Source organism: Ips typographus, linkage group LG9 (genome assembly GCF_016097725.1).
Source record: "Ips typographus isolate SLU linkage group LG9, UJ_Ityp_2.0, whole genome shotgun sequence".
Lineage (NCBI taxonomy): Eukaryota > Metazoa > Arthropoda > Insecta > Coleoptera > Curculionidae > Ips > Ips typographus.
This window is the reverse complement of record NC_138430.1, coordinates 1,069,473-1,093,596: the sequence shown is the minus strand read 5'-3', so window position 1 is coordinate 1,093,596 and position 24,124 is coordinate 1,069,473. Positions and strand designations below refer to the sequence as shown.

The 24,124-nt window shown below is 35.4% G+C and overlaps 1 long non-coding RNA gene across 1 annotated transcript; it reads left to right on the top strand.

Moving 5' to 3' along the window:
- The first annotated feature begins 10,202 nt into the window (after window positions 1-10,202).
- On the top strand, window positions 10,203-11,430 carry LOC145734150 (uncharacterized). The gene is made up of 2 exons (XR_014179353.1): window positions 10,203-10,622; window positions 10,753-11,430. It is a non-coding gene; the product is annotated as an uncharacterized LOC145734150 (long non-coding RNA).
- Window positions 11,431-24,124: the final 12,694 nt, after the last annotated feature.

The following is a 24,124-nucleotide window of genomic DNA, read 5'->3' as shown; positions in this document are numbered from 1 at the left end:
TCGTTATAACATGGGTCTCTCTGTCTCTCCCCTTGTAAAAAGACAGTAGTCACATTGATCGACAGATTTAAGCTCCTGAAGATGGTCATTTATGTGACCGAAACTTGTTGAGCAGACCTTACCATCTAAGGTCATAATAAAGTATTGTGGAGAAGACTGTTTGTCATTTCCTTCCTTTCGTACTCTAGCGACTCCACTGAAAGAATATGGACTACTACTTCTTTCTGAATTAACTAAGTTTAATTTAGTTAAGTGCAGTGAAAAATAATAGTACAATTAACATGTGAATAAAAGCAAGTCAGCTGTAAGTCAACAACAACTGAACTAATCTAATCTAGACCTAATAAGAGAGAGCCGCCAAAAGTCATAACTGTCTATTGTCACTTTACCGTCACACTTTACTAAAAGACAGCTACAACACTGTTGCCAATTCACATACAATTATTGTATATTATATCCGACTCCGATTCGTACTCACAAAAATATCACGGTTTCATAAACTCTGCGCAAGTGGATGTTCGGTTAGGTCCCTCGTGACACCCCACTTTCCCTACGTCGTACATCTCGTTATCTTTAAGTTTCACTACTTCATAAGGACCTAAAAACTTTGTATGGACTTGGAGCCCACCACCAAACTGAGTCCTCTTAATAGCGACTAGGTCTCCTTCTTTATAACCTCTTGGTTTAATCCGTCGTAAATTATATCCTTTTCGATTTTCTTCTTGAACCTTCAATAGATTCTTTACTATGTTTTCTTAACTTCTCTCTATCTTCACAAAATTCTTTTTTGATTTCTTCTTCTATAAGTTGATTAATCAAAATGTCCTCTTTTCGTTTCATCTTCACTCCTATTAGCACTTTAAAAGGCGTCAAATCAATACTGTGTTGATAAGTAGAATTTAAAGCTCTCTGGACTCGATCAAGGTATTTATACCATTTTGTTGGATCTTCAACACTAAGCTTGGTAAGTACGGGTATAACAGTTCGATGAACGCGTTCAATTTGTCCATTTCCTCGCGGAACTCCTGTGGTGATTGTTACATGCTTAATGCCTCCCCCTTGGCAATAATCTTAAAATTCATTTGCAGTAAATGCTGTTCCCTTGTCAGTCACAATCCTACAGGGATTACCAAACGTCTTTTGCTGTCTTACAAAGCATTCAATGGTTTCTCTTGCAGTAGTGCTTTTAGTCGGATACAGCCACGTAAACTTAGTATAGTGGTATCAATTATCGCCCAAATGTGTGATTGGTTAAGATTTAAATTGCACAACTTTCCCCAATTTAAACTTTCTCGTGTCTCTTATGGTTTCTGGGATCCTAATGGTGAGGGTCGAATTTGAATTACCCTTTATATTTGATCATCATCAGCACACAAATGATATTTACAGAAAGAAAGGGTATTTGTAAAATTAAAAGTATAAATGCTGTACAAAAGAGGTCCTAAGATGCTCCCCTACGGCACTCTACTCAAAACTGTGTAAGTTTTCAGAGACCTTATCACCTATTTGAACTGTTTGATGTCTATCAACAAGGAAAGATGCGAGAAGAGACAATGCTCTTTCTCCAAACCCTATAAACTTTAAAATTGCAATCATAGTTTTATGATCTATCATGTCGAATGCTCTAGTATAATCAAGCAGTATGAGAACAGTAGCTAAATTTTTATCCTGAGCATCAACAATGTCGTCCACTATATCAGATAACGCGGTAGTACACGAGTAACTTTTACGAAAATCAGATTGCTTAGGGGGTATTACTTAGGGGTATTACACCACAAGTTGTCACAAACTCAGCTATTTGGTAATACATCGCTTTTTCAAGAATTTTTGAATATACTGGTAGTATTGATATCGACCTCAAGTCACTTATTTCTGTTGGATTATTTTTCTTTGGCAGAGGAATAACCTTACCGTGTTTCCAATTTTTTGGAAAGTACGATTTCTTTAAACAAGAATTTATACTGTGTGTTAAGAAGGGTAATATTGTGGGACAACAGAAGTTTATAAGGGTGATATTCAAGTCATCTGTTCCAACCGATTTTGATTTAAGTGAAAACAAAACTCAAAGTCGATCTCCACAAAATATTTATTAAGTTCAAAAGGAAAGGAATGACACGCAGTCGTCTCCACAATACTTTATTTCGACCTTCAAAGGGTAAGGCCTACTCTACTAGTTTCGGACATATAAATGGCCATCTTCAGGTGCTAGAAGAATAACTTACTCTACTTATGTGTAACAAATGTTTGAGAAACGAGAAAACCTACCTCAACTCGACAATCAATGCGCCGGCTGTCTTTTTAGAAAGGGAGAGACAGTGAGACCCATATAAAGATTTTGTGAATTTAAAAAGTTGTTTAAAGGGGCGGAATAAAGCTATAAAATTTAACACATGTAATATGAATAAAATAGGTTTAAAATTGAATAATTACCTGATTATGGAGAAAAAAACCTGACACTACATATTTAATCACAAAACTAAATCCTTAAATTAGACCCATTTTTAAGGGCTGGGTTAGACCCTATGGGGAGAGAAAAGATAACTTTAGATTTAATTCACCATCAACGGCAGAGGCGATCAAACAGGAAACAAAATGGAGATGCTAATTTTTTTTGAAAAAACCGCAATGATAAACCGTTAATTCGAAGGCAGGGGGAGCGTTTAAGAGGGGATTACAATAAAATCAATAACCTAAGTGACGACAGGTAGATAGTTCTGCAACCCACAAATCAATCAAAGATTAACAATAAAAAGGTTAAAGTCGCAACCATTCATACAACAAGATTTAAAGTTAAAATTAGACAAACAATGCACCAAACTAGCAAACAGGTGGCAAGTGGACAACGCAATGAGCAAGATGAGGGTAGCTAAGGGCTCAAATAAGGTGGTAAACCCCAGAAAAAGTGCGAACACCGGCCAACACGCTGTTGAGGGAGGGGATGGTGGAAGAGGGGGTGCTGGGTTATTAACCTACCGAAGTACGATATCACGGAACACACTGCTTCGTTTTTCTTTTGCAAAATTAAAGCTTTGGTTTTGTAATATAGCAACTAGCCTAATAATCTGTTAAAATAATTAACGCCGTGTACACGGTGATCATTTATAATGTCCCCCCTCTCTCAACTTTTTTATTTTTCACATTAGAAAAAAAAGAATAGAAAAGTTGTACGAGATGATGCTGCTATTTGCAGAATATATTGTTATTTATACAGGACGTTTCAGAAGAATTATATTTTCAATTTTCTAGAATTATCAAACAATTCTGAACATTTTTTTTATAACATGTCCTATACCTAAATGTAATAATAATAATAATAATAACACCAGTCTTTATTTCGAATTGTGATTAGGATAGAGTACAATGTACATTATCAACTAATACAAAGGAAATAGCGTCATGGTAAACTATGAACTATGAAGTACTTAAAGATACTTATATACATTTTCTGCGATTTTTCCCTATATACAGATTTCAGAGAATAAGCAATATTTATTTAACAAAATAATCCTCTATAGTGTAGGGTTCTAATTCAATTAGTAAATTTTTTACTTCTTTTTTGAAACTTTTGTCCGTCAATGTTTTCAGCCTGTCTGGCAGGTTGTTAAATAGGCGAATACACATATATTTTGCATTCTTCTCAGTGAGTGTTAATCTATGTTTTGGACAGTTTACATCTTTTTGTCTTGTGTTGTATGTATGATTGACTTGGATGTTAAATAGGTTTCGGTTCTTTTTAAGAAAGATGAGACACTCATATATATAAATTGTATAAACTGTCATTATTTTTTTTTTTTAAAGATGGATCTACATGAATCTTTGTGTTTCATTTTGAACATTAATCTAATTGCCCTTTTTTGAATTACAAATACATTTTGTATTGAAGTACTTCTACCCCAAAACATAATTGCATACTTGATAATCGATTCAAAGTTGGCAAAGTACAATATTTTAAGGGCCGCCAGGTTTAGATACCCGGAGACAATTCGAATTCCATAGCAAATTGAGTTTAACCTGCCTAGCAGAACATTTATGTGATCAGACCAATCTAGAAATTCATCAATCTGCACTCCCAAAAATTTTGTGTTCTTGGCTAGTAATTGGCTCCTGTCAGTGAGAAGGTGTATTTCATTATGTTTCTCAAATGTACCTTGTTTTGTTGAAAAAATAATCACACTTGTTTTTTCCATATTTAAAGCTAATTAATTTTTTTTAAACCACTCAGAGGTCCTAATAAACAGATCTTTTCCAGACTGAATTAAAGTGCTGATTTCCTCTTGACCTACAAGTAAATTTGTGTCATCTGCATCTGCATAGAGTTCTAATTTTTTTAACAATAGTTCTTTATCTACACAATCATAAGCCTTAGATAAGTCTAAAAATAACCTATTCCTAGTTTATGGTTTTCTATGTGTTCAAGGATATGACTTGTAAACTGAAAAATTGCTGTTTGTACTGATCTTCCGGCAAAGTAGCCATGTTGATAACCACTGAAGAGGTCACACATTATAAAAAAATCTGTTAGCTGTGTGTATAAAACCAATTCAAAAATCTTGAAAAGGCTGGAAGGATGCTTATTGGTCTGTAATTTCCTATTTCATTTTTATCACCTTTCTTATAAATCGGTTTAACTTGAGCAATTTTCAACTGATCTGGAAAGCTTCCCTGCTTGAGACTTTTATTTATTAAGTATGTTAGTGGCTTGGATAAATGTGGTAGTACCAATTTAACTATACTTGCAGGAATCTCATCTATACCACTTGTTATTTTGTTTTTTAATTTTGCTGAAAAATCACACAGTTCCTCTTCAGTGATTGGTTTGAAGTGAAATGATTCACTATTGGGGATTATATTACAACTAAACTCCGTGTGCTGCATATTTTCCAATATATCAGGGACCAACGACAAGAATTTGTCATTAAATTTATTTGCTAAACACAAAGATCACCCGCTATATCAGTCTCAAGCCAACACTTCTGGGGAGTTTTCCCCAATATCTCATTACAAATTGACCACATACATTTATTTTTATTGTCAGAAGATTCTATTTGTTTTTTATAACTATCCGCTCTTGATTTTAATACAATGTTGTCATATTCCTTTTTTACAGTATAATGTTTTGCACTTATTTCTGCTTTTATTTGTTACTATTTTCTGAGGAAAACATTGATTAAACAGGATTGTAAATTCCAACAAAAATAAGTTCCATTGCTCATCGATGGTTTGATAAAATGAACTGAAAACTATTCCCCAGTTTTCACTCTTAAGGAGGTTTACAAATTGTTGTTTGTTTTGTTCAGAAAAGATACGAGTGTAATAGCTTGTATTAATAGCCTTAGTTGACATCTGGAACGTGACGCATTGGGCAGAATGATCTGATATGTGCGTGTTTATTACAGAACTTTCTATGTAAGGAAAATTAACAAATGTATTATCTATGCAACTTTTTCGACTCGTTATTCTGGTATTTGCTGTAATTGTATGTTGAAGATTAAAACAGTTCATAAGTGATAAAATTCTATGTTTGTTTTTGTTGTCCTTAAGAAATTCAATATTAAAATCACCAGTGATTATTATCATTTTGTTTACATCAAATATAATGCTCAATGCGCGTTCAAGACAATCAAAAAAAGTTTCTATATTTCCTGCAGGGGGTTTATAAATGCAAATAACAACTACTTCCTTCCCATTAATGTCGCAATCAACTGCGGAGCATTCGAATATTTGTTTCATAGACAATTTGGTTATCTTAGTTATAGACTTACATTTTATTGATTGATTAACAAATATCGCACTACCTCCGTGTTCCCCACGTTCACGACATGCAGAAGAGACCAATTTAAAGTTATGTGGAGTGAAAAATTGTAATTCATCTTTTGTTTTCCAGTGTTCCGTTACACAAAGTACTCTTACGTCTGTTAGATCCTGGATTAAGTGATTCAGTTGATTTAACGAATTTCCTATTGATTGGATATTCTGGTGTAAAATTCCAAATGTCTTCTTCTTGCTGCTCTTGGAATCATTTCTTGAAATTTCCTTTTTAGTTTTGCTGCTATTTGAGACCTTCACTAAAAAGGATTACTACCATAGTTTATGTTGTTTTTATAACGCAACATTCTTCTCTTGTATAGACAGTCCAAATTTTTTGCTGAGTGATTTCTATCTTCAATTTTCATCTTTTCACAATTTGGACAGTTTAGGGTAGTTGATTTACAGTTTCGAGCTTCATGTTCACCACCACAATTTAAACAGCACTTTTCTTCAGAGCAATGTTTTGCTACATGTCCAAAACCGCTACACTTAAAACACATGGCCAATAATAGTTTTCGAAATATTCGCATTTCCACTAAGCGGCTACATTCGAAAAAAAACAAGTTCTCGTTCTTGTAGCTGTGAATAATTAGTGAATTGGTGAATTAGTCATCAATACGAGAAGACTATTCATGACCTTTTTATAAAGAAAATATCAATGATTTTATTTTGGAGTGAAATTCAATATCTGAAACAACTATAGATATAATAATATATAATAAAGCATGTAGTTTTCACAAATCAAATTGCTCAACTGGGCCCCCGTTTTCTTCAATACATTTGATATTCGTTCTTTGTAACCTTTCTAACGCGGAGTGAGCGATTGGTTATAATCTTCATTCAGAATTTGAATTTCCATTCTAATAAGTTCTTTCAAATGTTCAGTATTTTCAATGCTATGTGCATTCACTCGATCTTTTAGCGTTCCCCATAAAAATGCATCAATCTGCGTCAAGTCAGGGCTGTTAGGAGGCCATTTTATCGGTGCATCCCTCCCAATCTATTCATTGAACCGTTGACTTAGATGGTTTCTAACAGCTACGACACTGTGAGGTGGAGCGCCATCTTGTTGGAAAACAATGTTTCTCTCTTGTTCCAACGGAAGCTCATCAAAAAAGTCCTCTAGTTCTTGATGGAGAAAATTCAAATAAACATCTCAGTTTAAAGTAACGGTAAAGAAATGGGAACCTATTATTTTGTTATACAGGATAGCACACCGAACAGTGACAGTTTGGCGACGTTGAAATTGAAATTCCCCGTAGCCGTGGGGATATACTGTGGCCCACTGTCTGGTGTTTTTCCTGTTAATCATACCGCTGGTCGCAAATGATGACTCGTCGGTACAGAATACATTTTTCAAATAATTGTTATTCAAGTTAATTTTTCCAACATGGTTTGGCAAAATTCAACTCTTTTTTCCCTTTGTCTCGGCGTTAATTTTCTTGTGGGCCTTATTTTGAATGCTTTATATCCTGATTTCTTGAGAGTGTTTTGTATCCTCCCATAAGAGGTATTTTTTGAATCGCCATGCTCTTCTTCCAAACTCTTCGATATTTTTCTCAGAGAAATGTTTGGATTTTCTTCAACTTTTAGCAGAATATTCAAATCCATATTTTCATCTCTTTCCATTGTTCTTTTCTCAATTCAAATTCTATGGAGTGCCCTTTGAGCAATTTTAACGTTATTATTTGTTTTAATAAATATTTGCAGAATAAATTGTTTTTCTCTTTCGGAATAAGGCATTTTAATAAAAATAATGTTATATTCCCTCAACGTGTAACTGTCACTACTGTCAGTAATAAACAAAGTTTTTGTTTTTTTTGTGACCGCGTAATTCACCGCCACCTAGAACTGGAATCTATCGAATATTTTCTAGAATCTAGCAGCTTAGTGGAAATGCGAATATTTCGAAATCTATTACATTTAGGTATAGGACATATTATAAAAAAAATGTTCGGAATTGTTTGATAATTCTAGAAAATTGAAAATATATAGGGTGTTCCATTTGAAAAAATATAACTTTGACTTGTCACGCATTTCTGAAACGTCCTGTATAAATAACAATATATTCTGCAAATAGCTTGCATCATCTCGTACAACTTTTCTATTCATAATTTTTTTCTAATGTGAAAAATAAAAAAGTTGAGAGAGGGGACATTATAAATGATCACCGTGTACATATCACATTGTTCTCATTAACTAGGTATTAGTTTGTCCCACGAGGTGCTCTAAATTGACCAAATCCAACACTGCTCCTCCAAATCCACCTTTTTGGAAAAGCATACATGTGACTAATGTCCATTTATTGGTTTTAATATCAAACTCTTACACCGAATTTAAACTGTCATGACGGTTATTAAAACCTCCAACAGCCAATAACCGACCATTCAATGATACTATTACAAAGGCCTCATAGCCAGATTAAGATTTCCTGAAATTTAGGGAAAAACGAGGGGGTCACTATATAGAATTTCCCTAAATTTAGGGGAAAAGTGCACAACATGACAACACCGCATTCTAGGAGTGTCCCAAACTTACCCCCCTAATACGAAGTCTCAACCCTCTAGGCCTTAAAATAAGGAAGTTACCCATTTAACCCCATGTAAAATGCAAATCCACAAAACAGCTACTTTTGGACATGTCCCGATATCTTTAAACTTGGATCGGCGCATCGGATGGAATGTTCGCGATACAATAAACGTTTACTGGACGTATAGCGGGAACATTCTGTGCATACAGGAACATTCGAGAATCGATCACCCACACATATATAAACCGACCGAGCCGACGGACAGTCAGTTGTGAGTTGTATGTAACCAAACTATCCATAAACCACATTATGCACTTTTATTTACCCTAAATCTATCCGGTTCTGGCAATGGCAGAACAACAAAAAATACTGCAAGCAAGGATTGGGATGTAATTTCCCGTGTATACACCGCGCGAACAAAATTAGTCATGCAAACAACTCGAATTTTTATGTTAGTAGTTTAGCATCAACCAGCGAAGTTGCCGGAGCTTTGGTTCGGGACTATTCGCATCTTCAGCGAAACATCGTATATGGTTCGCACCTTCTCAGTGTAAAGCACTAAAAAATAATTAGATTAATTTCATGGCTATATTATTCTCGTTATTAGGGTTAAATATGACACTATTATGAATTTTAACTATTTTATATCAACAATAACAATATGTGGATATACTCGTATATGCGTATATTATATTCGTATAAACATTAATGTATAATTTCCAATAAGATTAATCGATAAGTCGACCTTTTTGCTGCTGATAAGCAGAATATGGCCCTATATTTCCAAAAGGCTCCAACTGAGCAACAAACGGCTGTGCTACCGCTTGCTCAGGATTCTCTCCAGTTTGAGGATTAATGGGCCCCCCTGCTTGCACTTGCGCCTGGTTATCCGGATTTGGGCACAGTGTCGGATTGCGGTCAACCTGACTTGCGTGTGATTCAGGTGGTCCCATAAAAGTTTGTGGTCCAAATGCACCTCCAGAAGATGCGCCAGCAGTATTTACTTCTGATGTTTCATCCCTTTGTTGTGTTCGGGGTACTACTGGTACCCGAAACTGGTGAAACGTAGCATTCGGTATATGTTCAGGTAGATATTGTGGTTGTTGGGGTGGTGCACATAATGCACAATCACAGGTATGTGGTAATGGGGTACTTCCATGACGTACCTTCTCATTTAGCAGAACTATCGTATACTCCGTATGTACGATTTGAGTCCTAGAGTCCAAAGGCCGAGTAGAGATTTCGTAATCCCTAATAGTTGTATTGGTACCACTCGATTAAACTCTTCTTGCAGTTCCCACAAGTGGTACAGTGCCAATTTGTATAAATATATTTTAGCGTTCACCTCAGTAACATATCGAATATAAAACATAAAATTTACGATCCACTTCATGTTTGACACTTTCGCGAAATTTATTTATTGGCTTCACTTCACAAGTATTGCTGCAAGACCGAATAATAAAACTGTAAAACGTCTTCCCAACTCGGACTATTTAAATAATTTTTGTAATTAGTCATTTATTTATGCGCGCAGCGACAAATTCATTTCTCATCGCTCGCGAATTACATTCTTTGCCAAATGCATAAACAACTTATATGCCTAAGGTAATACGTCTATTACCGCATTATTGTACAGACAAAAATATACTCTCTTTTTAACCATCAGTGGTTTATCTTTATACATAATTATAGGTAGGCGCCTACAAAAGAAAAATATTAAACATGCTTAAATTCAATCATTTATTTAACTATTTTTTAACATTCACGGAAAATTAAACTGATATCCGTTCACGAATCTTCGAAATTTGCGCAATAAAAATTCAGACGCAGGTAAAAGAATACAATCCTTGGGTTTTGCCAAAAAACAAAATATGTACACTACTCGATATGTGGAGCCGTACATCATAATTGTTACTTTGTTTGAACATTATGCTTTAATTGCATTTTGTATTTTATGCATTACTCGGTCTGTACTAAACAATGTCTGGTCTTATTGAAATAATATTCCAAATTGGCCAAATCAGCGAATCCCATGGGTTTAAGCATGGTGCACTTATTAACAGTTGGGAAAAATTTTTCCTGATAACCTTATATGACAAGCTCAGTGTCTGGAATTAATTTTGTTAGTCTCAGCATACTGGTTTTCCAGTGGAGAGGGCTTTGATAATTGTTTACTTGGTTTCGTTCAACAACGTTTCATTATTATTGTGCCGTTCAACCTAGCCTCAAGTGACACGTTTTTCCATTTGTTGTTGTCGTGTTAAAATTGTTACTGTTTCAAACCGTAAGTATCCCTTTTGTTTTCCTTTTCTCTTTTTTTTTCCAGGATCAATGGGGTTTTTTTTTCGTCTTTTCTTTCCGATTCTATAATTTTTAAAAATTTTTCTTTTTATTACAATTCCCTTTCTATTTAGATGGAAACCGCACCAAGACAGTTCACCAGCGGCAGGGGTCGTGGCAAGGCTTTGATGGCCATGTTGGCGGCCCGAAGACCCGGGCCCCGAGAAGACCGCCCTGCTCCCGAGGGAGAATCTACCGCCAACGTGGCGGAGGCCTCCCCTCCTCCGGTGCCGCCGCAACCTACTCCGCCTTCGCAGGAGGCTCCCCCGGACGACCAAATTTTCCAAGTAGCTGCGCCCCGGGTGAGCATAATGCACGTCGGGGCGTATGCGCAAAACATTTATTTCGTAACTCAATAAGAAAAACGTTAATAAAAATAGTTGAAAAAAAACAAATATTACTTATTTTATTTGCGGGGTTTCCTCTGGTGCTCAGTGGTCATGGTATGGTAAAATTCTGCTTACATGGACTACTTCAGCTTTAAATTTTTGTGAAATACCCTTCCGTATTTCATAGTCTACATCAGACATCTTCCGATTTATATAGTAAGGTCCGAACCATCTAAGCAGTAATTTTTTACTTTTTCCTACTTTTCGAATAGGGGTGAATACTTTCACTTGGTCACCCTCTTTAAATTCAATATGGCGGTGTTTACAATCGTAACGTAATTTATCTATGTTTTGTCGCCGTTTTATATTCTCAGCTGCCAAATTCCTGACTGCTAAACTAACGTCGCTAATTTGGTTACTATTACTGCTTTCTAAGGGCGGCAACAGGTTTGCCTCTGTTGGTAAAATTGGCTCACGACCGTATACCAACATAAATGGTGAGAATTGAGTACATCCTGTTTTGCAGAATTGTACGCAAAAGTCACATGTGGAAGAACTTCATCCCAATTTGATTGATTTGTATTAGTATACATAGATAACATATTGGCTAAAGTTTTATTAAATCTTTCTGTTAAGCCATTAGTTGCGGGATGATAAGCCGTGGTAAACTGACTTGTCGTCCCCATCTTTTTCAGTAATTCCGTAACCAACTCTGATTGAAAAACCTTTCCTCTATCACTCAACAATTCCTTAGGTGCACCGTGTCTAGTAATAATCTTTTCCTGTATAAATTTCGATACAGGTCCGGCTTTGCCGCTCGGTAGTGCGTCGGTCTTCGCCCACCGTGTGGCGTAATCCGCTGCAACTACTATCATGGTTTTGCCGCTGCTAGTTTTGCGAAACGGACCTAATAAATCTATCCCAACTTTCTCAAATGGAGTGCCAACCGGAATGGGGTGTAATAAACCGATAGGTTTCTGATTTTTTTGGCCTTTCCGAGCCTGACAATCCGGACACCCTCGTACAAATGTCCTTTTGCAAGCCTTGCCAATAATATCGTTGTTTTATCTTTGCCAGGGTTTTTGACAATCCCAAATGGCCACTCAGCGGTTGTGAGTGGTGGGAATACAAAATTTCCCCTACTAACTGTTGTGGTATCCCCAAGAGTTTAGTCCGGCCCGCTTCATGCGAGTTTATACGGTACAAAACTTCTAACTCAAGCCTAAAATCTTTTGCCTGTTTCTGCAAACCAATTGTACTTTTTTCAGGATTTTTTATAGCTTGAAGAATTTCCAAAATTTTTCCGTCTGTTGCTTGCAATTCCGCAATATTACGTATATCCAATATAAAAGTAGGTATTTCGTCAATTTCTTGTACTTTCGTATTCGCTGGCAAAACAGGATATCTGCTTACGCAGTCGGCATCTCTGTGAGCAATTCCTGATTTATGATGTACTGTGTAGTCAAATTCCGATAACTTTAACGCCCAACGCGCTAAACGTCCAGTAGTCTCCTTCAAGGTTTTTAACCAACATAGCGCATGATGATCAGTCACTATTTTTATAGGTTTTCCATAAATAAAATGTCTAAAATAGGATAGCGCCCATATAGCTGCTAACCCTTCAAGTTCTGTTATCTGAATAATTCTTTTCAGCTTTACTAAGGCTTCTACTTGCATATGCTATTGGGTGTAACGCATTTTCATGATCTTCCTGCAATAATATTGCTCCGATTCCATCTTTACATGCATCTACCCTTAATTCACATCCTTTATTTGGTTGAAAATGTGCTAAAACTGGTTCACTAATCAATTTTTGTTTTAGTGTTTCAAACGCTTTGTCATGTATGTCCTGCCAATCAAATTTATTTTGTTTCTTTGTTAGATCATGTAAAGGACGTGCAATTTTTGCAAAATTTTCTATAAACTTCCGGTAGTAGTTACAAAGTCCCAAAAAACTTTGTACACCCTTTACAATTTTGGCCTTGGACAATTTTCAATTAAAATGAATTTTGATTTATCAGGAAAAATTCCATCCTTCGAAATTGTATAACCAAGGATATTCATTTTTTCTTTTAAATATTCACATTTTTTAGGTTTTAGTGTTAGGCCTGCACTTCGAAGTCTATTGAAAACTTTACGTAATTTTTCCAAATGTTCATCTATTGTTTTAGAAAAAATTATAATGTCGTCCATGTAAATTAAAACTTCTTTCCATTTTAAATCTCTAAACACTACATCTCCTAACTGTTGAAATGTTGCCGGGGCATTGCACAATCCAAAAGGCATTACATTAAATTTCCATAATCCGTGGCCTTGCGCTGTAAAGGCAGTAAGTGGCTTACTTTCTTCTTTTACTTTGACTTGCCAAAGAAATTGTGAATTGAGAAATATTGGGCGTTTCCTAAGTAAGTCAAAATATCCTCAATATTAGATCCTGACCACGAATTTTTTACCGTCACATCGTTTAACTTGCGATAATCCACGCAAAATCTCTCCAGACTTTTTCTTTACTAATACGACGGGACTTGCCCAGAGCGAGTTACTTTGCCTTATTATGTCGTATTGTTCCATTTCTCTTATTTGTTCATCTATTATCTCTCTTTCTTTTTGTGCTACTCTGTAAGGTTTCTGTTTTATAGGTTTTGCATTTCCTACATCAATTTCATGTTCAATGACATCGGTTTTTCCCACATATTTTGGTATTTTTGAAAAAACGTCACTATATTCTGAAAGTAATGTCTGCAATTTGTTACACAATTCTGGGTTCGTTATATCACTTAGATTATGGTCTTTCATGGTAATCATTTCTTCATCATCTTCAGTTTCATTAACACAATGAACTGGAATTTTTGTTATATCCATTTCTATATTTTTCTCTAAATAACCGATTGTAGTATTTTTTAATATGAACACTTCTTTAAACCTCATATTGTTAATTTTGATGTACCATTTGTCATTTCTTACAAAAATATTTAAACAAATCAATCCTCTTGGTCGTAGGTATTTATCGTTCTCGATAAAGCAGTACTTCGTGAACTCGTGCGGAGATAAGGCACAGTTCAGTCGTACCGTTATCTCGCGACCAACCTTGACCATGTAGTCGGTTGCAAGTGTAACCTTCAAACTTCGCGCGATTTACTCAATCTCGACGTTTGCAAATACCTTATTAGTATCTTCCATTTGTTCTATTTTCCTCATGTTGTTGTTGACATTGTTGCCAAAATGTAAAATCAATGGGTCAAGTTCCTATTAAAAGTATTATGGTTCTGGGGTTGTTGCGAATTGTTTCTTACAAATTGTCGCCCCCTATTGAATGAGTTGTACCTTGGACCATTTTGATTTGGTCCAAAATTATTCACCCTTGGAACATTATATTTCGTGTCTGATTTTGAACCGTATTTGAAAAATTCCTATTAAAAAATGTTCGTGGCCTTGTGTCATTCCAGGTCCTTTGCCGGTTTGTTGGGTTATTATTGTCACGTTAAGGGGTAGCTCAGAAGAAGAAAACCACAGGTATACAGGTAATCCGCTTTTATTTAAGATAACACTACAATGATCTTACCCCCCCGATTGCCAAGAAGGCGAGGATCATGATGTGCGGGGTGTCTGTGGGAATGGTTGTGGAGGTTCGCGGATGGCGCACGCTTACCGGGGGTGAATAGAACCCTAGACTAGTGTCCCAGGGCATTCACCAGGCCGAATAAGACGCTATGGTACTGTTAAAGGGAGGTAAGTCGGTACGGCAACTAATGCTGCTCGCCCGTGCTATTTCCTTTAACAGGTTGATTCCCGGGTGCTTGCACTTGTTCTCCACCTGCTCCACTAAAAGCTACACAAATGGTGAACCCAGACTAACCCAGAGATCAGTCAGTGACTTCCCTCTGGGAAGACCCCAGAGTTCGGTGATTAGTACGTGCTTTGAAGCTGTATTTATACCCACATCATGACCCCAATTCGCCGATCTTGTTTACATAAGTCTGGTATTGGGGGAGACCGAAGCAAATGCAGGTACGGAACATAGTGTAATTACTATGTTACATTATTACTGTTCACTGCCGCAGATACTGACAATAAAGCTGTACTTTGTGTCATTTGATTTACCAATGTTCTTTCTTTTTTATCGCTTATCTTAATCACCAATTGCTTTAAATCGTCAAAATTTCTGTTGCTAGAACTAAGCAAATAATACATGTCATAATAAGACGGATGCAAACCATTTTCAAAATGATCCCTAAACGCATCAAAAGTCATTTCTGGGTCAATTTCGTTTGCAATTGCTACTAGATGATAATAGTACTTCTTTATATCCTCGACGTCTTGCTGTTTGCGAGTGTTTTATCGAAATTTTAACTTTCGGAGTGGCTGTTCTCCAGAAAACTCTTTTAAAAAATCTGATTTTATATTTAGCCATGTTTTCATCTGATTCTCTGGCTCACTAATATAATTACCAAACCATGTATGGGCTGGACCTTCCAAAAAATTAGCTAAATAAGATATTTTGTGATTTTCTGACCAGCTATTCAGAATCGCTGCTTTTTCGTATTTATTTATAAAAATACTGGGAGAGTCAATAGAAGGGTTAAATGTAGATGGGCGGGCATGTAAACTTTGGGGTGGCTGGAGTTTTTGGCTCAGCCAAAGCTGCCTGTAAAGTCATGTTAGCCATTACTGAAGTATTGTTAGGGCGTATGGCACGGTTTCTTTCCCGAATCACAGGGGGTGGGCAAGGATTATTAGAACTTTGTAATAATTCTGAGGGGCGGGATGGAGATAAGCTTTGGTGGCACTACCACTTCTAAGGGATTTTCCTGCCAAGGCCCTTCTGTTTCTCGCGGTTTAGGCGGAGTTCTACTTAACGAAGCTCTTGGTTTGAAATAAACTTCCGTGGATTGGGGCTTAGAAGTTGAAGTCGAGGCTTGGGGAGTTTGAGCTTGACCGCTCACGACAGTATTGTCAAGAGTATTTTCTTCGTCCTCACTGCTTGTCAAACAAACAACTGAACTGGGTTTGTCAAGCTTTTGTTTTTGTGAAGAAGTTGCCGTTTGTGTCGGAGCAAGAGAACTCACAGTCGAACTGTGATGTTCGGGTTTGAAATCTTTTAATTCTTTTATCACCTTTTCTGGGTTTCGACCTCTAGCGATAGCTTCACGTAACACGAATTTTTCTTTTTCCGACAAACTTTGAGCCCTACTGCAAGTTTTTACTCGATCTTTGTCACTCGACTCACTCATGGACAATGTTTAAATTCATTTATGTGCTATGTTTATTTTTTTCAAATTATTTTCGTTTTTTTTTTTTTAAAAAGTTGATTATTCCTGGCAATTTCTTTACGAATTTGCTTGTTCATCAAACTAATAATTTTTTAACGCTAAAATACACTAGCATTAATACCCCCATGCACAAAAAAATAATAATTAAAATTTTCTTAGCTGACCATAAATTATCTTTTCCCGAACTATTTGATACACCTCCACTGTTTCCCGCTTGAGAAATAATAATTTCCTCCTCTTTTGAAGATGTACCACCCATATTAAACCAAAATTTTATCAAATGAGCGCTTCAATAGCAAAGGTAATCCCCAAAAAATCACTAAATAAATCAACGTCACTATCCCTAGCCAAAAGAAAATAATACTTAAAATTTCTTTTATAGCCCACACATTATTTTCCTGAATCTTTAACATACCCCAAAAAATAAAAATAAAAAACTCAACTATTGTTTTTTATCCATCCCAAAACAGACCGGCGCCTCCACCAAATGTCACGTTTAATTTATGAGCCCTTCTGGGTTCACCAATTAAACTGACTCACGACGTTAAACGTCGCGCCGGGATCTCAGTTTTAGGGATGGAATCAAACGCTGAGTTTTTCTATTAAACACTTAAATCTATTAAATATAGTATACACAAATGGATGCACAATACGGTTGTAAACATACTAGAAGTTGACAATTTTACAATTGTACTTACATAGTCACAAGCTGAGGACTTAGCATTTCCTGGTGGCTGGCTTGGTCACTTCGCGTTTGAACAACTTTGGAGAACGGACTAATTAACTTGATCTTTTTCCGAGGAGAGTCGACATTTCGACTTCTCGGGTCAGCTGGTCGCACTACCGTTGATCGGTTCACACTTATCCTATACTGCTAAAATCGGCGTATTTTATACCCGATTGATCGGCTGACGCAGTTTGTTATTGTCGCTTGTTTTTCACATTTCTGTAAAGCAGGTGGTCGACCGCATCACCATCAGGCATCACCGATACGGTGCACTCGGTGCATGACACATTCGGTTCATCGTGATGCGACCTTGCCTCGTGCGCTTAATATTTCGCAATCCTCGAATACTTTTATGTTTTTTAAGTTAATCAGTCCATCTTTTCAATTAACGGATTTTCCATTCGTGACAATATCTTAGGTTAGAATACTAAAAGAAATGACGACTGTCAAAAGTCGGAAATAAACATGAGTTCCTCAATTAACTCTCACTACAAAGTACTACCTACAACTAATTTTCTCAACACTCCTCCTCGATTTCGAGTGTCGACTACGAATGACAACGACAAAATCGCAATACTAATAATAATAACAGGTAATACTAAACATTAATTTGTTCATTAAACATTATTTAATATTTAGATTTGTCACTATATCTACAAACCTATCTTTCCCTAAAGGCTTTGTAAGCATATCAGCCAAATTTTGCTCCGTAGGCACATATTCAACTGATATTACTTTTTCGAACACTAAATCTTTCAAGTAATGATTTCTGGTGTCTATGTGTTTGGCACGTTTAGAATTTTCACTGCATTTTGACATTGAAATGGAACTTTTATTGTCACAATAAAGTATATCAACTGAATTGATTTGAAAATCAAGTAAAACACCTTTTAAATTTACCAAATCTTGGGCACTAGCAGCAGCAGCTATATATTCTGCTTCTGCAGTTGAAAGTACACTGTTCTGTTTTTTAGAGAACCATGATATTGCCATGCATTATTATGCATCCACTAACACTCTTGCGATTAGTCTTGTCTCCTGCCCAGTTTGCATCAGAATATGCTTTCAAATGAAGATTGTTTTTAGTATCATTATCATTAATATAATGAAGACCGAGATGAAGACCCTTGTCTTTTGTAGCTTGCAGATATCATAGAACTCTTTTGCCAGCTTGCCACGTTTCTGATGTTGGTTTATCTAAAAATCTGCTTAGATATGAAACAGAAAAGGTTATATCTGGTCTAGTTGAAGTTTACAAATACATTAACCCTCCAATTAATTGTCTATATGGTACGTCTATGATTGGACTTGTGTCATTGTATTGGAATCCCTTTTCCATTGGTGTATTTTTCCCTTTGCAATCATGCATGTTAAAGCTTTCTAACAACTTTATTATACATATACTTTCTTTGGGTAATTTTCATTTCTTTTCCTGTTTTATTTATTTCCTACCTATACCTAGAAAATTTTGAATTTGACCTAGATTTTTAGCATTAAAATGTTGTTTTAGTAACTCTATAATTTCAATAATGTGTTGTGTCTACATAGAGTAATATCCATTTGTATATAAGCAGCAATCATATTTTGACCTCTCAAAGTTATGATCTAATGCAAATTTATTAAATGTATCATTCCACACTTTTTGTGTTTGTGTCTACAATTTTGGTTTCAAACCACATAAAGCACGATTTAACTTTAGCACTTTTGATTCAGTTACATAACCTTCTGGTGGATATATATAAACATCACTCTCTAATTTACTGTTTAAAAATGCTGTTGGGATATTAAGTTGTTGAATAATCCAATTATTTTTCAATGCAACAGATAACAATAATCTAACTGTACACATTCTCGCCACAGGTGCATATAACATATTAAATTGACCCTCCTCCTTAGCTTGAAAACCTTTTGCTACTATTCTTGCCTTCTTTAACCCTTGATCTTTGGTGCGAAATACGCATTTGGTATCTATTGGTTTTATATTATATTAGCTGGTAAAATAGCTTCAGACCATGTTTGTAATTTATTATGTGACTCTAATTCTTTTTCAATAATAATAATAATAATAATAATAATAAAAAATCATTTATTTCTCCAATTAAGCATGCAAAACATGCAACTGAGGAAAACGTCAATACATTTACAAGAATCCTCTAATAATGCGAATACATCAAATTGACAAACTTAATACAAAACTACATAAATTACGTTACATCTAAAAACTCTTCCACACTGTAACAGTTTCTCTCAAGTAAGAGCCGCTTTAATCTAGACTTAAACACATTGACGTTAGGTGAATTTTTAATGGAATCGTCAATGCGGTTATAAAACTTACACCCGTTAAAGAAAATGCCTTTCTGGTATAACCCAGTTCTGTGATAATTCGGCAGCAACTGGTCCTTATTACGTGTATTGTGATGATGAATGCGATGTACGATAAGTTTCAAACTTGGTTTTATTTTTGAACACGAAAACACATACTTGATAAATATAAACAGAAGACAAAGGAAGAATTCCAAGTTGTTTAAACATATCCACCACAAACAGGTCCACGTCAGTCCTGTAGACCTATCCCAGTCATTATCCTGATGGCGTACTTCTGAACTAAATATATTCGCGACACATGAGCACTGAGACCCCAGTTTAGTACGCCATAACGCAGGTGTGAATGAAAGTTTGCATAATACAGAGATAGGAGCACATCAATTTTAAAGTGATTGGCCATAAATTTAAGAGCATAACAGCTTTTGCGCAGCCTACCACTGAGTATATTTATATGATCCTGCCAATTCATGCCACAATCAAAAGTAATGCCCAACATCTTCGAAGTAGAGCAAGAAGATAAAGCATTATCCTTTTCCTCGAAAATACCAATTTCTCCAAGTGAACTTCTGTTATTAGAAAAATGAACAAAATTAGTTTTATTTATATTCAACTTTAAGTGATTTTTTTTGAAACAAATTCGATCGTAAATTATTTCTGTTTTCTCAATTACAGCGTCAGTACTCCGATCAATTATCAGAATATTTGTGTCATCCGCATATGCTGTGATCCGTACATCAGAAGCACCCTGCTCAATAAAGTTTAATAAATCATTAGCAAAGACCAATAAGAGAAAAGGTCCAATAATAGACCCTTGTGGAACATCGGTAGTCAAAAATGAGCATTTACTCTGTTTATTATTAATGGTAACATATTGTCGTCTGCTGCACAGATAAGAGGAAATTAGGTCAAAGCTTTTACCACGAAAACCACATCTGTGCAACTTTGCAAGTAATATATCATGGTTTACCAGGTCGAAAGCTCGCGAGAAGTCCACAAAAAGGCCAACAACCGACAGGTTTTTGTCCAGTTCATCAACTATTCGAATTTGAAAGTCGCATAGTGCAGACTCAGTACTTTTAGACTGTGTAAATCCATGCCGAGAGGCGTTGAAAAAATTATATTTCTGCAAGAAAGACAACATTTGATTTCGTAAGTTAAGTTCAAAAATTTTAGAAACACATGATAACAAACTAATTGCTCTGTAATTTGAATATCGCTATTGCTGAATACCGCTATCAGGGCAGCTCTGAGAATAAACGTCGGCCCAATCTTCGGTTTCGATAAACTCCACAAATCTATTTATATTGTTTCTGAAAAATTCCTTCTCACCGCGTACTGCGTCTCAGATTTCGGGGAAAAAAGTATATTATCAACATCAACCACCAGAACCTGCGCGTAATGATCGCTCAACCCTAAGTCCACCACCAGGGACGAATGCAAAAGGGGAGCGCTAACTAAAAAATTATCAATACAGGTTGAAGACGTACCAGTAATTCTAGTTGATTCCTTAATAGTAGCCAACAAATTAAATGTGCATAACAAATCATTAAAAAGCGATAGAATAAACTAGGTACAGCGAAATTTAGATTGAAATCACCAGCTATAACCAAATAAAGTGATTTCTTAAAAAGATTGTTTAAAACACAGTCAAAATATTTTAAAAAGTCGGTAAAAAGACCGTTAGGAGGCCTATATACTACAACTAAAATTAACTTTAAGTCTGCGACAACCAAACCAGCGCACTCAAAAGTCCCCTCCACACAATATTCAAACAAGTCCAAACATTCAGTACAATAGTTACATCTATCGCGTTTATAAATGGCAACACCACCATGTCTCAAAGCTCTTCTGCAGAAGCTACTGCAAAGAGTAAAATCCCGTAGTTTCACTTCGCTAATATATTCAGTATTTAGCCAGTGTTCCGATAGTAGTAAAAAATCACCAGTTTGCGATTCCATAATAAAGTTTAAATTATTAAATTATTTGCGAGGCACTGAATATTTTGATGGACAAATGTAACGCAGTTGTGGTTCATTGGACATTTCGGCGACGTTACTGTAGAAAATTTTGACTGATGTGCGCGGATTGATTAGATTTATCCGGAGTAGATAAGACAATTGCGTCACAGATATCAGTTACAGAACCGAGCAAAGGAACCGACGTCGACGATTGGGTTAACTTTCCCCCAGTGCTTGTCTTCACGCTAATACTTTCAGATAACGGCACCACAATTAGATTCTTATTTACACTTAAGTATAAAATTGTGGAGAAAAGTACAGATTTTAAAATATTTTTTTTATTGCGATAACCGACTGTTGGATAAAAATTTGTTACATTAGCGTCTTTTAAAATTTTGTTAGTTTCGATGTACTTTACATGCGAGAAGCACTTAGAAAATCTAACCAGATCACAATTGAACCTGTACATTAGATCATTCAAAACCACACGACCATGACAATAAGTAGTGCTAAATATTGTAACATTAGTACGATACAAGGATGTCAAGAGTCGCTGGTACCTGCTAAAATAAAAATGTGATCATTGAAATTAAAATCACTGCAAGCCAATAACATTTAAAACTTCCTCGAAAAGAGCATTTGGTTTAAGAAAGGATGTCACTAGGCTATTCTCCCCGCCGTGATTTTGAAGTATAGAATTTGTGATCGAAACACAATCCTCGCAATTGCTTCTCTCCATTCTTTTAAGTCTGTGGGTCATTTTTCGTAGACAGCAAACAAAAAGCTGAATAGATTTCATATTCATCTAAATGTTTGGGTTTTGTTACTTTTCTTCCTGATCTTGTATATTGTCCATGTGTAATGAGCAGGAAGAAAGAAAGTAGTCGTAGGGTCACTTAATCACTATACTTTATTGCTAAGTTACAAAATGTCTCTCACGAGATGTAGTTGTGGACTCTGTTAAGTTTTAAGATATAATTCTCCTTAATAGTTATTTCCGAGCATATTTATACTAGGGTACTAATTATTTGATGATTGCTTGTTACTACTATCGTTATGATAATTAGGGGTTGAAATACAGAACTATCTTATCTGTGATTCTTATGACTATTTGATTTTACAATAAATAGTACTAATGCGAAATTAATCGTGAGACCCTGATTAGAACGTAATAATAACAACAACCTAATTTAGTACAACTCGATAACAACTTAATCTAGAGTTGAATCACCCTAGTCAATATTTCTATAGATATGATGAATTTGGTACATTACACTTCCTCCCTTAGAATAAATTTTATAAACTAATGTGCATAAAATTTGTTACAATAACATATTTTGGGTGTAAATATTATTGTCTATATCTTATCCTTAAGTTTACTTAAAGGCTACGTCTTAAAGGAGTCGACTCATTTTTGGTTGATTCAATTTCACTTGTAGATGATTCATTGCGAATATCGTCTAGTTCTATTGCTATATCCTTAACTTTATTGGATCTTTTATTTATGTTAAAAGTTAAACAATTGCTTATCATACCGCAACACTTATTACTTTCACTATCATTTTCCTTGTTATTGCGCCGTTTCTTACAACATCTTCTACATATTCTATAGCCTAAGTAAACTAATATTATTTTAACAATACTAAGAAATATACAGGGTGGACCATAAGTAATGGGACATAGAGCTACAGCATATTCCTGACATCAAAATAATACGATTTAGCTGAATTGTCCTATACCGAAAGTTAATATTAAGAAAGATACAGGGTGTGAAAGTTGAAATTTTATTTTAGCTTTTTTGTCATATCTTCACGGTCTTTTGATATAAATTACTGAAAGTTGGTATAAAGGGGTTTTGGCAGGCGTAAAATACGATGCTTTCATTTGTTTTGTAGTAGCTGATAGGGGGCGCTAGCGGTAACCATCTCCGTCCCTTCAAGAGGCTCAAACTTTTTTTTACGGAACTGAAACGGCCGTATGACTTCAAAATATGATTCTAAGATGTTTTCTACGTAAAAAAGGTATACTTGTTGTAAGTCTTAAAAGTCGACCGTTTTCGAGTTATTTAATCTTTTATTATTGCATGCATTTACATGTACAGCAGATTTTAATTACTATTTTTTTTTAAATTCTAAGTAGGATTTGATACAAAAACAAAAAGGGCGTTTATAACAACTAGCTTTATTTTAAAGTTTACAAACATTTTTTAAACGGTCAAATTTACATACAGAAACTGTTATGTGTGTAACTTAAGGGTATACAGCACATATCGTATTAACATATGACAATGCATGCAATAATAAAACATTAAATAACTCGAAAACAGTCAACTTTTAAGACTTACAACAAGTATACCTTTTTTACATAGAAAACATCTTAGAATCATGTTTTGAGAGCATATGGTCGTTTCAGTTCCGTAAAAAAAAGTTAGAGTCTCTTGAAGGAACGGATATGGTTGCAGCTAGCGCCCCCTATCAGCTACTACAAAACAAATGAAAGCATCGTATTTCCCGCCTGCCAAAACCCCTTTATACCAACTTTCAGTAATTTATATCAAACGACCGTGAAGATATGATAAAAAAACAAAAATAAAATTTCAACTTTCACACCCTGTATCTTTCTTAATATTAATTTTCGGTATAGAACAATTTCGCTAAATCGTATTATTTTGATGTCAGGAATATGCTGTAGCTCTATGTCCCATTACTTATGGTCCACCCTGTATAAGAAAAATACGAATTGTTGACAACTTTTGAAAAAACGCTTTCCTTTGAGAGTTGGTCAATAGTATTGTCAATGTGATTTAACTTTTGACTTGCGATGTTTAGTGATTCTTT